Below are 21,779 nucleotides of genomic sequence, written 5' to 3'. Positions count from 1 at the left end.
GAGTTGAGAATTTCACCATGAAACTCATCAACCTAAGATCAGGACCAGGGTCGATACAGCCCCGTCTGCAGCCACCTGTGCTGATGCTTGCCTCTTCTCTTGCCCCACAGTTCCCCAACTCCCAAGGAGGGAGAGGAGGTGGTGGAGAAGGCAGCGGAAATGCAAAATGATTCCTGCTTAGAGATTCTCTTCATGTTAGGGAATGGCTTCAGACAAGTCCCAGAAGCCCAGCAGAAAAGGGAGAGAGTCTCCCCAGAGCACCTGCAGCCTCCCTCCTCCCTTATTCAGGCGGTTACACTTCTTTATATTTTGGCAGGGGAAGGTGGCGGCCTTCAAGGGATTCATATGCAGTCCCTGGGAATGCAGGCAAAGCACCCCCCCCCAAAAAAAGTGGACCCCTTGGGGTTGATCCATGGCCTAACATCATCTATTGCCATGAACATTTTTATACAGAACACCACAGCTGGGGGGGGGGGAGGAATACAACACATTTCACATAAGTTGGTCTTAGAAGCAAACGTAACAAAGTCTTATGTCTTTGGTGAAGTGTCTAGAGCCCCACAGAGAGTCATAAAATCAAAATAAAAAACATACAAAATTGGGAGGATTATATGCTATTATATACTAGTATCAGCGGCTCAGAACTGCCAAATTATTCACAATCTTTGCAGGTTTGTATAGACAAAGCATAGCCATGTATCATAAAACTGATAATATCAATGGTGCCCAAGGCAAACCACCACGGAATTCACATGAGGCAATCACTGATTTGATAGTGTCTCCCCACAAGTGGAAAAATTAGATCGTTCTGCTATATAGCAGTTCTGCCAAGGAGCACAGCAAAGCAGGAGTCATTTTCTCTCCCATCGACACTGTCTCATAGTGTCCCTTTTAAACAGCAAAAAACTATAGCCTAGATTCAAAGAAGAAGCCCAGGGTCAAACGCAACTCTTCCATGATTCCATAAATCCCTCCACTCAGGAGAGGTGGTGGGCAGCCCAGCAGTATGACCAGGCACAGTTTCATCATCTTGACATTAACACATGGCAGGTACTTCTCTTTTTTTCCCAAACAGAAAGAAATCCGTCACTGTGAATTGCATTTCTGTTTTCTGCTTGTCAGATGAAAGGAGGCAGATGTTCACAGATCTGTGAAAAGTTTGTCAAAGGAAACACTTTCCCATTAGAAGTGAAGAGGAGGAGGGAGAAATAGCTGAGTCACCCACTTCCAGAGGAGCAGAGGTGCTTTACAGAACACGGCAGGTTGTCTTGGGAAGTTTGTAATATGGAGGGCAGGCAGCACTGCAGCCCTCCCTCTGCACCCCAACCAAGAAACCAGGACGCCAACCCAAGAAAGAACAGAGGCCGGAAAATCTTTCAGGAGCTTTTTAGTTATTTGCTGTGGCTTATGACGGAATGTTTCCAGAGTCATAAATTTGAAAATACACAGCAGGAAATAACAAGAAAATGCCAACAGTCCTTTCCATACCATCGTTTCACTATGCAATAAATGTGCATTTGTACCTGTATTTGAATTATTAAACATATCCAGAAAAATATTAGACACAAACGCACACACATAAATCTCATTAACCCCATAATCATATCCATATGAAATAACCACAGTCTACACTGAAAGCAGAAAAAACAAACTTGTTGGTCCATTAGAAAACAAATTCAAAATCCAGTGTTGGGCAATACCTTTCCTTACTAAGATCAACCAAAATGTCATAAGGATATAAGAAGGGTCCTGCTGGATCAGGCCAGTGGCCCATCTAGTCCAGCATTCTGTTCTCAGTGGCCAATTAGGTGCCGCAATGGGAAGCCCACAAGCAGGACCTGAGTGCAAGAGCGCTCTCCCCTCCTATGGCTTCCTGCAACTGGTTTTCAGAAGCAAGCTTCCTCCGGCCATGGGGACAGAGTGCAGCCATCATGGCTAGTAGCCATTGGTAGCCTTTTCCTCCATGAATTTGTGTAATCCTCTTCTAAAGCCATCCATGTTGGTGCCCCTCACTGCCTCTTGTGGGAGCAAATTTCACAGTTTAACTACGTGCAGTGTGAAGAAGTCCTTTCTTTTGTCTGCCCTCAATCTTCCTACATTTACCTTCACTGAATGTTCATGAGTTCTAGTAATATGAGAAAGGGGAAACATTTTCTCTACCCACTTTCCCCACGCCACACATAATTTTATACACTTCTACTATGTCATGTCTTACTTGCCTTTTCTCTGAACTAAAAAATCCCATATGTTGTCATCTTTCCTCATAGGGGAGCCGCTCCATCCTCTTGATCATTCTGGTTGCCCTTTTCTGAACCTTTTCCAACTTGACAATGTTCTTTTTGAGGTGAACCAACCAGAACTGCACACAGTATTCCAAATGTGGTTGCACCATAGATTTATATAACAGCATTATGATATCTGCAGCTTTATTTTCAATACCTTTCCTAATGATCCCTAGCATGGAGTGTGCCTTTTTTCACAGTTGCCACACACTGGGTCCACATCTTCATTGAGCTGTCCACTATGACCCCAAGATCTTGTTCCTGGTCAGTCACCACCAGTTCAGATCCCACCAGCGTATATGTGAAATAAAGATGTTTTGCCCTTACATGCATCTCTTTACACTTATGTACACTGAATTGCATTTGCCATTTTACTGTCCATTCACTCAGTTTGGAGAGGTCCTTCTGGAGCTCTTTGTAATCCCTTTTCGTTTTAACCCTGAACAATTTTGTACCATCACCAAACTTGGCCACGTCACTGCTCACCCCAACTTGTTTACGAACAAGTTAAAAAGCACAGGTCCGAATACCGATCTTTGGGGGACTCCCACTTTCCACAGCCCTCCAATGGGAGAACTGCCCATTTATTCCTTCTCTCTGCTTTCTATTTCCAAGTCAGTTCCTGATCCACACGAGGACCTCTTCTCTTATTCCATGACTGCTAAGCTTACTCAGAAGACTTCGGTGAGGTACCTTGTCAAAAGCTTTCTGAAAGTCAAGTACACTATGTCCACTGGATCACCTATCTATATGCTTGTTGACACTCTCAATGAACTCTAACAGATTAGTGAGTCAGGACATTCCTCTGCAGAACCCATGTTGGTTCTGCTTCAGCAAGACCTGTTCTATATGCTTGATTATTTTATCCTTAAACAATACTTTCCACCCATTTTCCCAGAGCATATGTTAAACTAACCACCCTGTAATTTCCAGGATCTCCCACTAGATCTCATTTTAAAGATTGGTGTTAAATTAGCCACTTTCCAGTCCTCAGGTATGGAGGCAGACCTTGAGGATAAGCTACACATTTTTGTTAGATCAGCAATTTCACATGTCTGTCACCCAGACCTGGCAATTTGTCCATTTTTAGGCCTAAAATTTCACCTGTCATCACCATTATGAATGCAGCCAGGTCCTGTGAATAGGCTAATTAGAAACCCAACCCGGGTCTTATCATCTAGGAAGCCTTCGGGCTTCAAGTAAGTAAAGTAAACCATCATGGCGGCAGGAGTAACAGCTACGGGCGAGGGAGCTCCGCAACAAACAGCTTTTATGCGGTAATTTCTCCCTTGTTGGAGGTTACGATGCATTGGAAAATACGGGGTAGCCTCCCCCCCCTTATGTCACCACCCTCGGACCCGACCTGGATGCCAGCTATCAGAAATACGATGTAAGACTTTCACCTACGCTGGGCTGCCGCCGCCGCCGCCGTTTCCTGGTTGCCGGATCGGAGCTGGGGATGAGCTGCGGCCCTTCGGTGAGCCTGGGGCTGCGGCCTCTATTCGGAAGACAGCGTTGTTCGCCGCGGCAGTTTTTCCGCTGGCTGCTGGGGTTGGGGCGCGCCCCTGCGGCCTCCGTTGTCCTGCCGTGCTGGCCTTGCTCGTTTCGCCTTGTGTCGGCCGCGTTTTGCCTCTCATCGCCTTTGCTTTTGGCTTCTCGGGGAAAACGTTCCTGTTGGTCGTGTCTTCGTGGGGCCTGTTTGTGCCGCCTCTCGCTGTTTGCTGCGCTGGATGCTGAGAGTGAGAGGAGATGCCGCTTTCGGTTTCGCAAATGACGCACCTTGTGGACTATACGGGCCAGAAGCTTTATTGAATTTTACTGTAGTAACCTTTACTTGTTGTTTTAGTTTTTATTGCTGTTTTGATGTTGTGATACTTATATATTATGACTTTGTACATCGCTCAGAGTGGCTGGGTTTCCAGCCAGATGGGCGATAAATAAAACGCAGAAATAAATAAATAAAATAAATTATCTGCCCCAGACTCCCTTCCTGCAAAACTTAGGTCAGGCACAGGGATCTTCACAGAATAGTATCTGTGAAGACAGATGCAAAGAATTCATTCAGCTTCTCTGCGATCTCCTCCTCCTCCTTTAGCACACCTTTCACTCCCTCGTCATCCAAGGATCAAACCGCCTTCCTAGATGACGTTTGGAAAAAGTTTGCAAGCTTTCAAACTCATCAGGTTTAATGTGTGATTGAGTGGGTGTGTACGAGGGAGAGAGAGAAGTCTGGGTTGATCTTGCTTGTGGTACTGTCACAATGCAGACTTTGTGACTTTAACATCAAGCTAGCTTTCATTTCTTTCTGCTGCCTTTCCTCCTTTTTTTTAACATCCAGCTTGCTGAAGCTTGCTCACCGTTCTGTGACATTAAAGCTGGTTGTAGTAAAGGCATGACTCAACTACAGATTTGGGAATGGACTGCAATGGACATCTTTCAAACATTTAATATTCAAAGAGCAATGGCCAGTCAGATAGTCCAATGGTCTGGCTCAGTGTCAGGTAGCCCACCGTGCTGCTAGCCAGCCCACACTTTTTTGAAGCCATTGCACTTTCTGAGGTCTAGTGAGGGTTAGTCTTCCAGTGCCTTACAAAGATTATTCTGGTAGCAGTTGGCAGATGCAGAAGAAGACCTTGTGTAACTGTGTGTGTGACAATGTTTTTACATAATTAAAGGGATTTGTGCATTAATTGAATGTTTAAATATGTGCATTGCTTTGCAGTAGCTGGCGGGAATTCTGGAGACACCAAGGACACACATACACCCATTCTCTGCACCATTTTTCGAAAATATTATTTGACAGCTGAGCCCCTGAGCCCTTCCTATAGTTTGCCAGCAAGGCTAATTCTTCTGTTTCCTCCATTTCCTAGCAGCAATGCCTCACCATTCACTAAACTCCTGATGTAGATTAATCTTTGGGTCCCACTGAGATCTGCCTGAACAGGAACCTGTGAGAGATCATGTTTGCTCTGGTCTCTGAAAATCCTGTTCATGTGTGCAAAAGCATCTACAATCCCCACCCCAGCTCCCCCTCCACTACTACCAGTGTGAATGCAAGACATGCCCACTACCACATGTCCGTTGGTTCCCATTCAGTGGCAAAGCTCTGCAGCACACACACTTCCGCCACTGTTGGAGCCAGTGACCTTTTGCTCACTTGCAAAGCAACCAGAATAAAATAATGAAATTATAGTGCTGAAAAATGTACCAGGCCAGTCCCACCACATAAATGAATTATATTCAGAGTTCTTCTCTCTCATGTGGAATACCATACAAGTTCTCTATGCAACTGCACAGAACCTAAATTCTGGAGAACTTGTTGCCAAGGACAGACCACTAGCTATCAGTAAGTACCTGCTGAAGGATAATAGCCAATTTTTTCAGCAGCTACGCCATCATTGATTTGATTGGGTAACCTCCCTGATAGACTGTGGGAATGCTGTGGACATATCTCAACTTCAGCAAAGCTTCTGACAAAGTGCCCCATGATATTCTGATTGGCAAGCTAGCTAAATGTGCGCTGGATGGAACAACTCTCAGGTGGATCCACAGTTGGCTACAGGTCATACTCAAATGGTGGTTATCAATGGTTTCTTACCAATCTGGGAGGAGGTAACGAGTGGGGTACTGCAGAACTCAGTCCTGGGCCCAGTGCTCTTCAACATTTTTATGAATGAGGAGGTGCAAGGAATGCTTACCAAATCTGCAGATGATACAAAATTGGGAGGGATAAAGAACATCCTAGAAAATAAAAGCAAAATTCAAAGAGATCTTGATAAGCTGGAGCATTGGGCTGAAAACAACAGAATGAAATTTAATAAGGGCAGAGTTCTACACCTAGGAAAAAGAAACCAAGTGCACAGTTATAAGATGGGGGATACTTGGCTCAGCAATACTATATGCAAGAAGAATCTTGGAATTGTTGTTGATCACCAGCTGAATATAAGCCAAAAGTGCAATGTTGCTGCAAAAAAGGCAAATCCTATTTTAGGCTGCATTAACAGCAGCACAGTTTTCAAATCATGTGAAGTATTGCTTCCCCTCTATTCAGCACTGGTTAGGCCTCATCTTGAGTACTTTGTCTAATTCTGGACACCGCACTTTAAGAAGGATGCAGACAAGCTGGAACAGGTTCATAGGAGGGCAACAACGATGATCAGAGGCCTGGGAAAAAAGCCCTATGAGGAGAGACAGAAAGAACTGGGCATGTTTAGCCTAGAGAAAAGAAGACTGAGGGGAGATAGGATAGAAAGGTTGCCACACAGAGGAGGGCCAGGATCTCTTCTCAATCATCCCAGAGTACAGGACACGGCTCCTGCTGGGAGGAAGGGCGGGATATAAATCAAATAATAAATAAATAAATAAATAAATAAAGGGCTCAAGTTACAGGAAGCCAAATTTTGACTGAACATCAGGAAAAATGTCCTATATAGAGTGGTATGATGGTGGAACCAATGACCTTGGGAGGTGGTGGGCTCTCTAACACTGGAGGCATTCAAGAGGCAGCTAGACAGCCACCTCTCAGGTCTGCTTTAATTTGGATTCCTGCATTGAGCAAAGGGTTGGACTCAATAGCGTTATAGGCCCCTTCCAATTCTACTATTCTATGATCATCTTTTCTGGGTCACATTATTAAGCAACTGTGGGGCAGTGTTCCCTATTACAGCACTCACACCAAATGCATTATGACTTTGTTATGCTAATGCCAAAGTGCTGTACAATTTAAATAGCACTTCCAGAAAAATTAAGTATGTTCATTGACACAGCGAAATGTTTTCACCCTCCGTGTAACCTTCACAGTTTCTGTACAAAATCTATCAGTCAGTAAACTAGTCATCTGTGAATGCTTACCAATTATTATGCTAATGCTTTACAATACGTTACTGCCGATTCTCTCTAAACACCACGAAATGCCGCCGTCTGGCAATACCTCATCCGTGTTATAGCCCTATCAATAAACAACCCAACAATATTTGCAACTGGATTTTCAGCTGCAGAGATAGAATAATGTATACTTTTTATTGTTATTACAATTTAATGTCATGAAGAGGAAACAAAGCTGTATGCATTGAGAAATGTGTTCTAGAGCTGAGCTGAGACTATCTGCTAAGTTTCAGTTTTGCTTTTGTACTTTTGAAAAAGCAACTAATTTTTCATTGTGCTTTCGACAATTTCTCTGAAATTTTCTCATGTGCAAGTCTTGGACAATAGATGTCCTGGTGAACCCCATTAGATTCAGACTCAGACTCACTGGCGTGTTTCCCTCTGCTATGTTTAATGTGAATCGAAGCATTTTATAGATCAACTTACAGATTACACAAGCCTCTCCTACTACATGTGGCTCGTCAAGGCTACTCAAGCAACAACACTGCAGCAACTCAGCGCACTCCCTGAGCCCACTAAATGGGGACAGGGTGGGCTCTCTACCTGCACAGGAACTGTCTCCTGGATCAGGACTGGGCAAGCAAACAGGCACTCCTTCTCAGTCTGGTCATGTCTGCGCAGCCTCTAGCATGTCCTTGACAGCTCAGGCAAGTTCTCTTCAGCCTCCTCCTTTGGCCGTGCCTCTGACTCCCTCCCCCCTGGGAGCCGTGGAAGAGGCGGCTCAGGCAAGCAGGTGGGGTCAGGGAGCGGGGGGGGGGGGAGACGGCTCTTCAGTGGCCACCGGCACCTCACTGAGCAGACTCCCCAGTCTCAGCCCCCTCCCTCTACAGCCTACTAGGCCCTTCCCCAGGATCCCAGCCCTCCTCCTGCTCACTTTGCAATGACAACAGATGGAAGCAGGCTAAGCCTAAAGCCTCAGGAGACACATTTTTAAACACCCTCTGAGCCAGCGCAGAAGGAAGCACAGGAGATGCAGAATCCCTGAGGATGATCCCAGCTGAGCTGAATCCTAAGAGAGTAAGTGCAGGGTCACTCCTGAAGCTGTAGGTCAAGTGGCTGAGCTTGGAGGGCAAGAACTGAGCCGGCCTGTGCTGAGGTACCTGGACTCTCCAAGACCACCCACGGCAGGGGGAGAGGCTTTTGCACAGCTTTGCCTGCTCTGCGGTTAGAGTCCAGGACTTGGAGAAAAAGAAAGACTTTTCGTTTTTATTCCCCTGCCGTTTGCTTAACTGTTCAACAAAAGGTTCTTCTTCACCAAACATGAGCATTTTGACACAAAAACTGAAGCTCACAAAAGTGTGGATGTGCTTTAATATATTTTTCATGTATTGAAAACTAAGAGTTTGATGTTTCCCAGCTAAATGAAGGACGCCAACCATCAATAAATATAGGGAACTTTGGTGTCAGTGGTTTATCATTTTGGAAGCAAAACACCAAAAAGCCACCCCAAAGCAAGGAAAATGTTTCTATATTTGGGGAACTCCCGAGGAACGCAGAAGCACAGAATTGTGTTTTTGTTTGTTTTCGAAAGCCAGCACAGACCAGAGAGCTTCCAGAGTTGAGGGCATAAACATATTCTGAAATCACACTTCCTTCTCTGGAAAATAAACTTCTCGGCTCCTGCTGGGCAGATTGCAACTACCTCTAAATGGAACTAGAAGTCTAGCAGACGGTGTGCCTCTATTGATTTAACGTGTAATTTGAGAGCAGTTCGGAGCTGACAGTTACGAGTGCCAGTTGAGGGGGTGGGGAGGAAATAAGGGGTGGGGAGGGCAAGGGTCTGGCAGCTGATGCTGAGTATGGGGGGGGTGGAAGGAGAGGGAAGAACTGGAGGGAACCCCACAGTATGCTGAGGATCAAAAGCAAGCCATCAGCTGAAAGGCCACCACAAGGGAAACGGGGGGGGGGGGGGGGGAGGAGCCCTCCCAGGGGTGGGGGGTGGGGAGAGAAACAACAAAGCTTCCACTTCCTTGCAGGCAGCCCCTGGAAAAGAAGCAAGGCCCTAAATGAAAAAGGAAGACCCACTGCTGGCCCCCTCTCCTCCCAGTAAGAAAACCCAAGTGCACACAAAGGGAACCAGGCACTGCTGCCCCCACACCCTGCATATATTTTGAGTCTGATTTACTTGTGGGGGGGCAGGAATCATGGGAAGATTATTAATTGAATAGAAATTTATTTTGGAGCACTAACTGGATCACCTGGGCAGGAAATTAATTCAGTGATTGGGGGTGGGGTGCATATTAATTGAGTAATTTATTTGGGGTTACTGGGATGGGAAATTAATTGGCTCCCTCATGTGAAATATATATAATTATATGCAAGATTAGGTCATCTTTTGCCATCTTTTTTCAGTGGCGCATATCCTCTCCTTTGGTGATGCACAACTGACCACTATCCCCCAAAGAGGCCTAAACATGAGGCAAGGCTCCTCCTCCTGCCTTGCCAGAGCCCTGAAAAAGAGAACATGCCTAAGGGACAGGGGACACACTGCAACATTTTGTTGCAGTCCCAGTTGTCCTCCACTAAGGAGCAAATTACCCGTGGCACACAAGTGTGTGCACCCCAGTCCTGACCAATTAGTTTTAAAAGAAGTGAAAATCAGGCTTAGGATTTTGAACAAAAGAACAGCACTTAAGCCTTCCCTGCCAGCTGTTTTTATAATCAAAACTGCTGTATGGTGATTCCCCAAAGGGGTTACAGGTGTGTACCTAGTCTTGGAAACATAGGTCTGGAAAAATGGGGCCCATTTTGAATAGAAAAACAAGATGCAGGTGAGACTTGGAGTGTTGGCGTGTGTGCACTCACACACCTGCCATCACCACAACTATCACCACCACCCCTCCAGCTAAAATTGTGCATCCAAGAGGTACTCTTCATTGGGGGGGGGGAGAAGCTTGCAGGGCTTTGTTGCATGCATTGCGTGTAATGAACGGTTTGCCCCATGCCTACTAAGCTTCATTTTCCTACCAGCCCCCTGGAGTCCCCACTAGTAATTTGCAGCTCTGCTGGAGAGAATGCCAGAACTGTCTCCCAACTTCTCCCAGGAGAAAGACCTGCTGGGTGACTGCCACCTTCTGCCCTCTGGTGGCCAAGCGTTCTCTTGTCGTCCCAGCTCTCCCCTGGGACCTCTTAGGCCTGAAGCTGTCTACACACCCTGTTTCCCCACAGCACACCCTTTATCATGGCACAAGAGCCACATGAAAAGCTGGCCTTAAAGCCATCTATCATGGATTCAATGTCTTGACAGGCACATGGCCAGCAAGCCCAAACGATACAGGCAGCATATTGCACAATAGCCAGGAAGCTGGACATCAATGACTGGAAAGGCTCCCAATCCTACACGTGAAAAGTAGCCTCTCTATTAGCTGCCACCACCTTCTTGGTGGGCTGTTGTTCAATGCACAGGATGTGTTTCTACACAGGGAACATCCAAGCGTGAATTCAAGGTGAAAGATGCACAGAAGTCCCATCCCAAAAAGGCTACATGCCATTTCTGGCCATATCAGTCAGTCTTCCTGAGACTTAACACACAGCCTGGCCTATAATATCAAATCTAACAAAAGGCCTCTTGTCAGCTGTTCACGTGAAGTGTTACACTGCCTGTTCAAAGAGCTGCAAACAAGTTTTCTTGTTCATGAAGTCCTGTGTTTCTGGGGAGGCTGCCATCACATTCTTAGAATGCAAATGGAAGGAATCCCTATAAGCAACTTCTGGTTCAATTCACAGTCCCCCCGAGAAACTGCACACAATGTTACCCATGACAGGACTAGTTTCTATACGATGAAACAAGTGAGATTAATGTTTAGTGTCAACCCATCCTGCCCCATAGTCAACCCATACAGACAAAAAACAGTAGCCTGAATCTCTCAGCTAAATCAACACAGTCCGTCCTGACACAACTGAAGCAAGAACATAACACCTTTGGTGAAGCAACACCAGCTTGCAAATAGTGCGGACCCAGCAGGGCCGTCCTTAACAGGAGGATGAGTGGGTCAGCCACCTCAGGTAATGGATGCTGGAGGCCCAGCAGTGCCATCCCTGCCCATTGCCATCCTCCTGAGCTGGCACCCGAGGGGAAGGGATGGTTACTTGCTGCTGGCCTGGGCTGGCTTGTGGTCCAACCTAATGCATCATCCAATACATCATAAGTGGCTCTGATGGGAAAGGCCCAACTGGCCAATCCAGCAGATTGGCAACCAGCCCAGGTCACAGGGACTGGTGACACATGTGATGCAGATTGGTGCTGATGCTGCACTGGGAGATCTGCTGAACCAACAATGAGCAGGTGCGCAACACAGTGGCAAGTGAGGGGTGCTTAGGTGAGGCCGTGCATGCAGTTGCCACCCTGGGCTCCTTCTGGGCAGGAGATGATCAGATTAGATTAGATTAGACTCATCTGTCCATAGAACATTGTTTGCCAAAAGCACCTGGACGGAACAATGGATGGAACTTTTTGGACAACATGTGCCCCGTTATGTCTGGCAAAAACCAAACATTCCATTCCATATGAAGAACCTCATACCAACGGTCAAGCATGGGGGTGGCAGTGTCATGGTTTGGGGATGCTTTGCTACATCAGGACCTGGATGATTCGCCATCATTGAAGGAACCATGAATTCTGCTTTGTATCAGAGAATTCTACAGGAGAATGTCAGGCCGTCCGTCCGTCAGCTGAAAATGAAGCACAGCTGGGTCATGCAGCAAGACAATGATCTGAAACACACAAGTAAGTCCACATCAGAATGGTTGAGGAACAAGAAATTTAAAGTTTTGGAATGGCCTAGTCAAAGTCCAGACCTAAGCTCCGTTGAGATGTTGTGGCAGGACCTGAAAGGCACAGTTCATGCTCGAAAACCCACAAATGTCATTCTGCATGGAGGAGTGAGCCAAAATTCCACCACAGCGCTGTGAGAGACTGATCACGAATGACAGCAAGTGTTTGGTTGCAGTCATTGCTACTAAAGGTGGTGTAACCAGGTTTTGAGTCTAAAGGGGCAATTGCTTTTTCACACGGGGGCATTTGGTGTTGCTTAACTTTCTTTAATAAATAAATGAAATAAGTATCAAAATTTTGTGTTATTTGTTCACTCACATTCCCTTTTCCTAATATTAGGTCTGGTTCAAGATCTGATAACATTCAGTGCCAAAAATATGTAACCATGCAGAAAATCAGATGGGGCCAAACACTTTCCCATGGCTCTGTATATTTTATCTTGTTTTTAAATTGTTGCAAGCCATCCTGAGTACTGTGCACAGTGCAAACTCAAGATCCTTGTGCGTTTTTTCTTCTGCCTGCTTGCTCCTACTTCCTTGGATAATGACACACAGACACACGTTTTATTATGAGTTCTTCTCTAGAAGAACACAGGATAGAGGCGTCTCTTGAAGACTCTTTTTTGTTCCCTACTATTACTTTGAGGTTAATGTCTATGAACTCATTTATTCGACTTCTAATGTTATAATGATTTCATTTAATAACCCTGATTATAGCTTGTGATTAATACTGACCATTCTTGAGGCTCAGGGGCAGGTTCTGATGGGTTATAGAAATAATAAATATATATACACAAACACCTTTTTGATAGCCCAGAGGAACTGAACTCTCCCTGGGACCCCACAGCCCTCCAGCCCACCCCCACCTCCAGACAGACAGACACAAGCAGAATAGTTTCTCCTCATGGCCAGTCTCTTCATCGTAGCATCTGCCGTCCGCCCTTATAGAATAGGATTATGCGAGGCCCTTCCCTAATTTTACACTGGGGCCCAATTTGGCAGTTTGGATTACATGGGAGGGCTTGCCTCAGACTCCAAATCCAAACCACTATTAGTCCTCCTGTTGTGTTGTTGTTAAGTGCCTTCAAGTCAGTGAGAGCTTTAGTTGTAGAATCTTGAGCATGACTTTACTTGCATGGGATATTAAGGCGATAGTTAGATAATAATTACTGCATGCCCTGGGGTCCCCTTTCTTTGGAATTGGGATGTATATTGAACACTTCCAGTCTGTGGGCCGTTGTTTTCTTTTCCATATTTCTTGACAAATTTTTGTCCTCCTACTGACTTGCATTCAGAAACCAAAACAGCCATAATTTGTTTGTTGATGTTTGTATGAAACCTACCAATAGCACACTCCCAAGAGGGGATTAACTGTACCAGATTTCAGACTAGTAGATGCAGTGTTTCTCCCCGTTTTAAAAAATATATATTTTTTAAATGGCTATTATATTTGGCAAGGCAAACAAACCTAATTTTCAAAAAACTAGGCCCCAAATTACACACCCACAGAAGCTGGTTATCATCTTGCATTTTAGAAGTAGCAGAATCGAGCTTAACTGCTAACAAATGAATCCCTTAATCTCTTGAAGGGAACTAGTTTTGGATGCATTCCCTCCTGATACAAACTAAATGCCCACAGGCTGGTGCTACACTGGGCAGGTATATTGCAAGGATCAACAAGGGCTGGCCCAAGACATTTTGCTGCCTGAGTCAACAAGCAAGAGGGCGCCCTCCTAGCCCACTTCTAGAATCCAACTGGAACAGGAATGAGACAGAGTCCTCCAGTGTACCTGGAGGCGGCAGGCTAGCTTAGAGAACTGGGGGGGACAGGGAGGGGGGTGGCGTCTGCCAGCTGAGGCTGCTGCCTCCCTCTGCCTAGGGGGAGGGCTGCCCCCGAGATCAAGACAACCAAGACTGTAAATCTCTCTTCTAGTTAAAAAGTGCAATTTATGAATAATAAATACGACCAGGGGGAGATAAATACAGGGGATGATTCCTTCCATGCAGTCCTCAAGAGATTACTGTCCTCTGTTTTTCCTCCCCACCCCCAATGAGACAGGCTTCTATAAAAAAGGGGGGATTTAATGTGTGCAAGAGTCTTAACATTCATAGGCCTCTGATAATGGCCGTAAACAGATGTCTGTAAAACACAGTTCCATGATAGCATCAAGTGAGCATTCATGGTATCAGCTACAAATCCAAGAAACAAGAGTCTGGGGGAGGGTCCCTTAACACATTGTTCCACACTCTTAACTGCTCCATTAATCATCCTTCGAAGGCACCCGGCTCCTGCCTGCAAGGGGTCAAACACAGACACTTCATAACATTTTACACAGCTAATTCCTATAATTTATGAGGCAGCTGAAATGACAGTTTCAGGTTCAAGAGCCATGAGCGTTGACTTCTGGTTTCTTCAGCTATCCATCAAGGAATACACCAGTCATTTTGCTATATGACAACCTCTGATCAAGGTTGAGACTCCACACCTGCACACAACTAAACAACATGGTGAAGACAAGGCGGCAAGCAGTAGCAGCAGCAACCTAGGCACTGCGCCACCAAAGAGACATTGAGGAGACTTCAATTTCCTTTTTTAAAAGTAAGTATTGAGAGTGGAAGGCAGCTGTGCTTCAGATTTTGCCTACTAAACTAGCTTTGCTCAGGCTTGCACTCAAATCTGCCCACGTCCGTGTGGCTGGCTTGCCCGCAGGTGTAAGCGCTCCAGGCTTATTTACCTGCACTTGATTAAGTGCCAAACTAGCCCAATTTCCTGGACACCCCCCCCCAAGTAATCAAAGTCACCTTGATGGCTCCTCACATCACATCAAAATATCTTTCAACATATATAAGCATGGCCAGAGCTTGCAAGTCAACAACTTTTCCCCAACAAGGTATATAGCAATGAAAGAGCCCGCAACATACACATGATAGTATTTCATGCCCTGCCAGCAAGACACGATCCAGGGCAAGCATTTTTTAAGGTCAGGTTGCTCAGGAGGAGAGAGACCGGTGGCAAATCCTACACTTTTGAGCAGATGCAGCATTTGAACGGTTGTGGGAAAAACTGGGAGTCCTTAATGAAATCCGCAAGCCCCCCCCCCACTACCCCCCTCATTTTCACCAACTCAGGTTCTCTGCCATGTAGCCCTCTCAAAACAGCCGCTGGGGACTGCAACCAAAGGCAAGGGGGCCAGATCCCTCTGCTTCCCCACCCCCAATAAATCAAGCACTGAGCACACATGAAGCCAGCAGAAGCCAGCAGAGGTACAAGTTCAGCACCCCTTTGCACAAGCTGCTGCTTCTGCTAGCCAGAAATCTCTGCCGACTCTTCAGGCAAGCTCCAGACTTAAAATTCTCCTTCTGACGAAATTCAAACTGCAGAACCTGAAGTGTACATTGAGGGTGCTAAGTATTGGATGTAACACCTCTCCTCATACCACCCATGCTGAGCCCAGAGGAGGCCCTGCTGGTGGTCCCACTGAAGAGTGTTGCCCATTGTGCAAGGACCCAGTGCAGGGCCGTCTGTGTCCGAGTGCCTCAGTTATGGAACGCCCTTCCCTTGGATGCATAAATTGCCACAACACTAAAGGGGTTTTCCCAGTTTTTAAACGCCTTTGAAGGTTGATTCTGTTTTTCTCCCACTCGGCTGTTTTTTTTTTCCTGTACTGATAAAGGGAATGATATTGTCATTGTTATGTACATTTTAATTGTATTTTAGGATATTGAATTGATTTTACTATTAATGTCCCTGTTTTGTCAACTCCTTGACGGATAGGGTTTCCCAGGACACCCAGCCCAATAAGCAGGGCCGGAGGCTGGTGGAGCTTCTCCAACTATTTCAGTTAGAATGCCTCCATGGCTCAGGTGTGGATTCGTCCAAAGGAGCCTTTACATATATGACCCACAAGGGGAGCTAGTGTCATAGATTTTGTTTTTGTATCAGAGGCTCTGCTACCGGACGTTTTAAGGTTTGAAGTGGATAATAGAGTGGAAAGCGACTACTTCCCCCTCTTGCTCCATATGAAGCTCCTCCATTCAATTCCTCCTTTTTTGTTCAACCCCGAGGGAATGCAGGTCTCCGAAGGAAGAATCCGCTGGTCCATCCCTCTACATTTTTCAGTGTTGCTGCTTTTGTCTTGTGAGCCCCTTCAAACTCTCAGGCAAGAAGCACTGAACACTGAGGAGAATGTCCTGACTCTATACCAATCTATCACTTCCTTCTTAAGACCACTGCTGACTCCGAAACTGCATTTGGTGACCCACAGGTATCGGGGCAATAGTTGGTTCGATAAAGAATGTAAAATGGCTAGAAGATGCCTGATGAATTATGCACAAAGAGCAATTAGAGATCCGGCAAATTTTTCTCGAGACTTGTTAGTCCCCCTAAGATTGGCATACAAAGCACTGTTAAAACAAAAAAAAGATGCATATGCCAGAGCACAGTGGCGCCAATTGGCACAATCTGTAGCCAAAAGAAAGGAACGCCAATTCTGGGAAATGGTGGCCAAAGGGATGCAACCAACTAGATTGATAACACCTAGTCAGATCCCCGCTGAGACATGGCACAATCACTTTGCTAAGCTCTACGCGTCCCCCATAGCAAATAGCGAGTCTCGCCTTTACTCCCGGGAGTTATATCTGCCCCAATGGCCGCCGGTCTCGGCTTCTCAAATTAAAGAACTTATCTCTGCCCTCAGGTTGGGGAAGGCGCCAGACACTCAGCTCTATCTCTCGTTTAAGTCCTCATCAGAGTTGGCTGTGGATACCATGTCCAAGTGCCTGGAATCCGTAAGTGGATAGATGGGAAGGAATAGGCTGAAGCTGAACCCCGATAAGACCGAGGTGTTGCTCGTGGGAGACAAGAGAAGATTAGGAGATATAGACCTGGTGTTTGATGGTGTAAGATTACCCCTGAAAGACCAGGTCCGCAGCCTTGGGGTCATTTTAGATTCCCAGCTGTCCATGGAGGCTCAGATTTCGGCAGTGAGCCGGGCGGCTTGGTACCAACTACATCTGATACGAAGGCTGCAACCCTACCTTCCTGTTCATCTGCTCCCACAGGTGATACATGCCCTGGTCTCCTCTTGCTTAGACTACTGTAATGCGCTCTACGTGGGGCTACCCTTGAAAACGGTCCGGAAATTACAATTGGTACAAAATGCGGCAGCACAGCTGATTAAGAACAGCCGTCGTCGTGATCACATCACTCCGGTGTTAGTAGATCTACACTGGTTGCCAACTGTTTACCGGGCCCAATTCAAGGTGTTGGTCTTGACCTTTAAAGCCCTATACGGTTTCAGCCCAGTTTATCTGAAGGAGCGCCTCCAGCATCACCAATTATGCCGCCTGACAAGTTCAGCCACACAAGACCTTCTCTCGGTTCCACCAACTAAAACAGCAAGGTTGGTACAGACAAGAGAGAGGGCATTTTCAGTTGTGGCCCCCACCCTCTGGAATTCCCTCCCGTTTGATCTTCGTCATGCCCCCTCCTTAATTGGTTTCCACTGAGCCTTGAAGACCTGGCTATTCAGGCAGGCCTATGGGATTTCTGGGATGGGTTAGTTGTTAATGTGTTATTAACTGGAAGAGTGGGTTAGATGATGATGGTCTTATCTATTTTATATTGTATTTTCGTGTATTAATGTACGTCACCTAGAGTGGCCGTTAATTCGGCCAGATAGGCGACTCAGAAATAAAATTTTATTTATTTATTTATAGGATGCCCCCGGAAGTCTATAAAAACTTTCCAGACTGGTGGGCCCCTGTTCTGGCTAGTTTGTTTACATATATAAACAACACTGGTAAGTTTCCGGAGGGATGGAACCCAGAGTATTGTCATCCCAATTTTCAAGAAAGGGGAGAAGCAAGATCCTAACAATTACCACCCAATTAGTCTGCTGGATGTAGGGGCTAAGCTTTATGCCACATTTCTTTTGCTTAAATTGGAAGAGTGGGAGGAGGCTAACCAAGTCATTTTTCCAGAACAAGCCGGCTTTCGGAAAGAGCAAAGTACAATAGATCACTGTCTTTCTCTTTATTTTATAGCCAAACAGACTGTCCGTGGTCCGACAAGACATTTATACACAGTTTTTGTTGATTTGGCAGCCGCTTTCGACTCAATAGACAGGCCAAGGTTGTGGGCAAAATTGGCAAATTCGAGTATCGATAGACGGCTTCTGTTCCTAATAAAGGCACTATACTCCAACAACACTGCGAGAGTCAGGGTAGATATCTCTGGCTCATTATCAGACGCTTTTGTAGTCAACAAAGGGGTAAAACAAGGCTGCCTCCTTGCACCTATTCTTTTCAACCTCTATCTAAACGACATCGTCACAGAAATTTCAGGCCCAGATCTCTTCCCTTCCTTCCTGGGGTCGAGGAAAGTTACAATGCTTCTCTATGCGGATGATATGATTTTATTATCAATCACCCGCAAGGGCTTAAGGAGATTACTGGAAAGACTTCAAGGTTATTGTGAAAAAGAAAATCTGCAAATTAACTACTCCAAAACAAAGATCATGGTGTTTGGAAATAGGCCCCTCAACCTCAAATGGTCAATTAAGGGACATCAAATCGACCAATGCCGGGTATTCAAATATCTGGGTGTGCACTTTGCGGACAATCTCACCTGGAAGAAACATATCGAGTTTACAAAAATTGCTGCCCTGACAACATGCAGAGTTATTCTTAACTTCTACTGCACAGCAGGGGGTAATCTTATAATCCCTGCATTGAAAATCTTCCAGAGCAAGGTGCTACCCCAGATACTATATGGAGCTGCAGTTTGGGGCTGGGAGTACTACCACTTACATATCCTAGAGACTGTTCAAAACAGTTTCTTGAAAAAACTTCTGTTATCACCAGCTGGTACCCCAGCGGCCTTACTGCGTGCGAGGTGGGTTTCCCATCCATAAGAGCATGGATTCATCTCGCCCTGTTAAATTTCTGGAGTGCCATTAAAGATACTCCAACCAGGCTAATTCTGAAAGCTGGCGCTGAAAGAGCTATTGCGGATAATTTCTGGACCTCCAAATTAACAAATATTTACCAACTATACCATATATCCTCTGCAAATCCCGTAAATAGGTCCAGACTCAAAGAGGCCATCTTTCAACATAGTGCCCGGCTAGACAGGCTAGCAATAATAAACTCCAAATTCTCCAAGTGGTTTGGAGTTTTTAAACATGACCACCTCAGTGCAAGCTATCTGGCCCAGCCTTTAGCGTCAAAACTTAGGCAGGCATTTACGGCACTTAGATTCCAGACCATGCCGAACGCAGTATGGTCTGGTCGATACAGTCAGATCCCTAGGTGTCAGCGATTATGCATCTGTGGTGCTCCCGTGGTGGAAGATTTGCCCCACTATCTGTTTGAGTGCCCTCTATATTCCCATCCACGGGCCAAATTTCTGAGTGGTTTGTTGCCCAACCAGAGCTCAGTTCTGGTCCTTCCCACTATCGCCCTCCTTCTCTCGGATACTGATCCAATGATTACGCATAGGGCTGCCCTAATTGCCCTAGCAGCGCAAAAGCTGCGGGCGAAGTTTTTAGCTGAACAAGTGTCGGTATGCTAACCGAATGATAGGACCCCTTGGGTAGGGGCCAGCCAAAGACAAGTAGTATTGATCTTTTATTATGGAATTCGGAGTTATTCTGAATGTCTTCTCCTTTTGTATCCTCTGTATTCCGCAGTCTACTCAATTTGATAGAGGGGGGTATTATTAAGGGGTCATATGGTTCTTTTGTAATTGTTTTACTTTGTGAAGAGATGTGTATATTGAATGTGTGTCCTGCAATGGCCTATGGCTAGGCAATAAAGTTTTACCTACCTACCTACTATTAATGTAGAGTTTTATGGAAACTTCACAGTCTATACATGAAGTGGAATGTAAGAATTTTTAATTAAGTAGGTAAGCAATTAACAATAATCATAAACCATTTCTTTCAGAACCCACCCAGCAAAGTGGGCTGTCACACAACTTCCACTGGCTTGCTGTAGCACCAAGTCAAGGCATGTTATTCAAAAGGACTTCTGCAAAGGGCCAGGCTAGACATAGTCAAAAGAGCAGGCTTGCAGCAGGCGTCTCATTCAAGAGAAGCAATGGGAAGGAAGAGGTATCTGCTATCCAGTGCTGGGTGGTTCCAGGCTCTGGGCCCAGATGCCTCTTAACAGTCCACCCACACACTTAATCAATTCTGAAACTTTTCCAAAAAGCTTTTAAGAGAGTCCGGAGGGCGAAGGGAAGCAAAGTTGGGCAGAGAAAACAACTGTATCTTCTTGGGGAAGGTCGGCTCATGATCTCCCAAGGGCCTTTGAAGGGTACAATGTACTTCTGATGCAGCTGGAGAAGTGGAACTCCAAAGTGCCAACGCACAGGATCCGCTGCACATGGAGTGAGGAGGCTATGAAACCCAACTATAAAGTTAAATAATTTACCATAAATATCTAAGGCTCTCAAATTATTCTCTACGTTAAGCACCCAAGCCTCCAACGGTCTCTGCATTCAGCACGCTGCAGATGGCGGTGCAGCCAGACAAGAGAGCCCTTGACAAGTCTCCATGGCTGTAATTACTCCTGACGCAGCTGCAGTTTATTCTGCCGCCTCCTTTGGTTAGGCAGAGACGGGGAGAGAAGCGCACGTATTTGGAAAAGAAAGAATTGTCACCAGTTGGACAATAAAGATTTGAAATGTAAAGCAAGACAAGAAGGGCACAACTTCCATGGCACTTTCTAAAACATGGACAAAAGGACATGGATGTACATTTGGTTTCCAAGGGTAAACGAACAATAAATTGTTAACAGAATACTGAGCAGCTGAGAGAACCTGGCAATTGCTTCTGTTCTAGCCAACAGTTCGTGAGAAACTGCTGGACCTTTTAAGTCCTTGATTCTTACAAGACAACTGCAGGAGGTCACTGCTGGACTCTATAGCAGACAGCTGCAAGAAGAGAGAGGTCCAACGGTGACTCTTATCACTGACTAAGATTCTCTCTGTTCCCTTCTCTGCCTAATACCAACAGGACTCTGGGATCCCTCTTATTTATCTTAAATAGTCTCCTTTGTATGGTATATTTTCTTAAAAGATAAGAGCAGCCGGAGGGGAGGGGGGGATTAACAAGCATTTTATTTTAAATGCAGTTCTGGTTCGTGCTAACACTAAGCCAAACTGTGGCACAGCATGAGCTGGCAACGGCACAAAGGGTACACAAAGGGAAAGTCACCGCAATGTTGCTCCTCCCCTGATCCTGTTTGCTGTTGCTGTGCTACCTACAGCTAAGCCATAGTTTGGCTTATGGTTAAGTCCAAACCTGGGTGGGTGGTTTGTCTCAATCCAAAGAAATCATGAGCTATAACTAATAAACAGGGTCACAGAATAGATCGTTACGTTCTCCATGATACTCAGATATTGAATTTTACCATTCTGAAAAATCTGGTGTCAACTATAAGTCTGAGAGCCTCACCGCATACCCCTAACACCTAAACCCTAACACTTTGGAACAAATTATATCACAGTACAGATCCTTGAGAGACTTTGCATTCCCTCCCCCTGCCCATTGCAAGAACTGGTAAGTTATTCCTACCCTCTGCCTTCCGTTGCTTAACCAGTCGTGGAGGGTGGACTGCAGCTGCTTTGGATACTGAACTTTCCAGATCCAGCCCCTCTCTGGCAACCTTAGTTAAAGGGATCACGTAGCAGGGGATGAGCCAGACTCCCCCACCCCCCAAGCTTCTGCAGATCAGGAGAGACAATACAAGGCTAGAAGGACAAGCAATCTGACTTGTATTTATTTATTTGCAAAGATTTCTATATTGCCAACATTAAGGAAAAAAACATAGTGG

The 21,779-nt window shown here is 45.7% G+C and overlaps 1 protein-coding gene across 7 annotated transcripts in view; it reads right to left on the bottom strand.

Moving 5' to 3' along the window:
* GRIK3 (glutamate ionotropic receptor kainate type subunit 3) overlaps positions 1 to 21,779 on the bottom strand; it is a 339,684-nt gene that overhangs the window by 277,141 nt on the left and 40,764 nt on the right. Inside the window, exon 1 of one of the 7 annotated variants that reach the window (XM_061597981.1) lies at positions 3,686 to 3,998. The exons of 5 other annotated variants lie outside the window; for them this stretch is intronic. The gene's annotated coding sequence lies outside the window, so the exon portion shown is untranslated. Of the gene's footprint in view, positions 1 to 3,685; positions 3,999 to 21,779 lie in introns of those variants that run through there. One more of the 7 variants, XM_061597983.1, reaches the window with a different exon arrangement.

Source organism: Rhineura floridana, chromosome 15, assembly GCF_030035675.1.
Source record: "Rhineura floridana isolate rRhiFlo1 chromosome 15, rRhiFlo1.hap2, whole genome shotgun sequence".
Taxonomy (NCBI): domain Eukaryota; kingdom Metazoa; phylum Chordata; class Lepidosauria; order Squamata; family Rhineuridae; genus Rhineura; species Rhineura floridana.
The sequence above is the reverse complement of the archived record's forward strand: the minus strand, read 5'-3'. Positions and strand labels throughout refer to the sequence as shown.